The sequence below is a fragment of the Nothoprocta perdicaria genome, unplaced genomic scaffold, assembly GCF_003342845.1.
Source record: "Nothoprocta perdicaria isolate Ctin4 unplaced genomic scaffold, notPer1 scaffold_20, whole genome shotgun sequence".
Taxonomy (NCBI): domain Eukaryota; kingdom Metazoa; phylum Chordata; class Aves; order Tinamiformes; family Tinamidae; genus Nothoprocta; species Nothoprocta perdicaria.
Genome location: NW_020455205.1, coordinates 3,424,965 through 3,428,210, shown reverse-complemented (window position 1 = coordinate 3,428,210; position 3,246 = coordinate 3,424,965).

The window sequence follows — 3,246 nt, the reverse complement described above, 5'->3', positions numbered from 1 at the left end:
GAGCAAGAGCACAAAAGTTGTATCAAAAGGAAAGAAACCTTCAAACACAACTTAGAAATGTCATGCAGATCGGTGTGTGGCCGCATGCCCCTGCATACAAAACACGGAAACACCCTCCCTAACACACACTGCATCCTGTGTTTCAATCACCTGCTCAGTGGTCTTGAATTTCTTACTTTTAGTTGCAGCCAGGTAAGATGAGGTGGCCTGTTCAGCCCATGTTATTAAAGAAATTGGTTCACCTTTTTGATTTGATGTCATTGTAGCTCCAGCTATTCATTTATTCGATAAACAGTTTGGTATGTTCTGAGAAATAATGAATATTGATTAAAAAATCGATCACTTATTAAGAAACAGACTAAGGGAAATTGTTTATCCAATCAATTTTAATTTTTGATTTGTTATTTATATTTTCCAATTTAATCCACCCTTCCCTTAGGCTTCCAAGCTACTGAGCAAATCAGGAGGAAGGGCAGAGAAACACTGACTGCAACTTTGAGAGAAAAAAAACAAAACCAAAAAAGGTATTAATTTTAGATTAAGCTAGTTGAAAAAGGCCATGATGAAGGAGATTGTGATTGAAAACTGTGGCTACATTACTTCATGCACCTTTGGCTATCGGACTGCAACTTTTAACTTGTAGTAAGATTTATTAGGCTCTCTGCTTATCACACCAGTCCACTCCAACACTGTCAAAACAGATTACAAAAGGATCCTGCGTTTCCTCTAAGCTGGCCATGCTTCCGAGCAGAGTTTGAGTGCCCAAGGGGGCGAGCGAGAGACCGGCCCAAGCCGTGTGAGACCATCTGCTCTCTTGAAAGCACCTGGGCCCGAGGGGCCTTGCTGAACTTGGCCCCTGCAGCGAGCGCGGCCTGGCCGCCCTCCTCAGTGTGCCCAGCAAGTCCAGGTCTGTGGCTCGTGAGGAAGGCCACATTCCTATGGACAGGCAGTACATACATACATCTGCATCCCCTCCGAGAGCTTTGGGACCTCACTATACAAATGGGAATTCCTTTGCTGTTAGTTCTGCCTCTAAGTTTGCCTAGAATTAAGAATCTTACTTCTCTGCTGCTGCTGTCCTTTTTATAAAAACAAAAGTGTGATAATCTCTTCGTATTTAAAGATGTCATTAAGTATTTTGATTAATGTTCTCCCAAACTTCATGTTAGCATATGATTTTTTTCAAAAAATAAGTAAATATTTTTTGTTTCTATATTCTAAATATTTTGATATTTCTATATAAATATATTTATATAGTTTATATATATATTTATATAGGAATATATATATTTCTACTATATATGAATATATAAATATAAATATGATTTTATTATATCTTTATAAAGCATTTGAAGATGATTTGAAGAATTGAAGACTTTGCTTCTAGACAACTTTTAGGGGCAGGTACCATACTCTGAGCAAGAAACTTCATAGAAATATGTGGATCTGCTCTTTCTCAGGGAAGGATGTGGAAACACTAATTGCAGTCTGTGGCCTTGAGGTTGTAAACAAAAGTTCACCTTCTTGTGAGGAGCTGAAAGGTGAAAATGTTTGAGTAAGATCTGAACAGGCAGAGCTAAGAGCCAAGGCTTTTAGCTGTACTCTGACAACTAAAATGGAAAGAGGACATCCTTTGCAGAAGGTAACTCTGAAAAGAGAAAGATGTAATAATCCATGGCTTTCAACCTCTGTAGAAGGCCCTGAGATATGATTAAAACTGTTAAATGATCAAGGACCAATCCTACTCAGATCAGGATCATGTTGTAAATATCTTTCCATTATGGAAAAGAAAGAGAAGAATTAATGAATACTTGTTATTTTTTTCTCCCCCAGAAAATATTTTATTTGGGAAGTTCAGAGTTCAAATTGCACATAAAAGGCAAACTAATGTTACACGACTTGTGTAGTTACCTTTTGCCTCTTTAAATGCTCAGGTTTGAGATAAATATGTTAAATTTTTACTGGTCGTATTGCCCACGTACTGTTCTGTTCACTATTTTTGACCTAACCACTATTCAGTAATAATCTTTGCCAATGTATGGATCTAGTTTTAAGTTCCATATTGCCTTCTTTCAACTTGTTTTCCTTCCTGTCATTCCTTGAATTACCTGGTCTCTAATTTAGTGAACTGATGCAAGGAGGACAGTTTTTGGGTATATCCACAAGGTGTGAAATGTTTGACTCAAAGTCCTAGCCATTATTCCGTGAAACCTGTGTATCCTATAGGTGAAAAAACTGTAGAAAATTCTAATCAGCATCGATTCTGCCTGAACTTCCAACTTCCATCAGATGCCGTGAGCAGGCATTCAGGAAAGCACAACAATGCTTAATTTTTTCATGCATCTAAAAAATTAACAGCGTTCAGTATAATGCATTAAAAGAGTACTTCAGAATGCTGCATGTTGCCTCATCTCTCCAGAGAATAGACAGTTTTATAGGCAGATATGCAGAAAGATTTCAAGATGAAAGTCCTCTAAGTAACTTTTTCTAACTTTGCAAAAGATTTTGATTAACTTGGAGTTTTGTTTTCATTAAGCAAGGTAAAGTAATTCATAATTTCTGAGGAATCTACCTCCAACAGCACTAAGCTGTGTTTAGCTAAAGATGAATCCTCAGCACAGGATATATTTGCCAGTTCCAGGCTAGTTAAATTTAATGACCTTATATCGCCACAAAGCAAATGTAACAGCCTGGTGAATTGAGTCCACTGTTTATTTTAAAGGAAGCCACGAGTTGGAGCTGAAATAGCCTTGTATAAAATGCATGATGAATAATTTTCCAGAGCACCTATCCCTTTGAAAAAATTAGGTTTATGCTTGTACATCTATCTCATGACTCTATCTTTTAGAAATTTTAAAGGATTTTTTCTACAAGGACCACTGAGTACTGAGCTGACCTGAGCAGTCCTGTTGCAGCTGCTCCTGGCTATAAACAGCATGGGCTGTTGTGTTTCCGGCATCAGGCTTGAAGCAGATTGCAGCTAACTGATGCTGCAGTAATTGTGGACAATTGTAAGAAGTTATTTGCATGAATATAACCTTTTCATGAAAATTTGTTGGTCTATTAAGACAATATGTATGTTTCTAACAAACTTCAATTAGGTCTATGTAAGGCTATGTATGTTAGTCTCTCTTTATCAGAGGGAATCTACATCCTTTAATATGTAATATACCTGTGATGGTGTTCTGACCTTCTCCATATGAATGGAATCGCATTGTTTTTGTCTTGACAGCAAGGGCAGATACC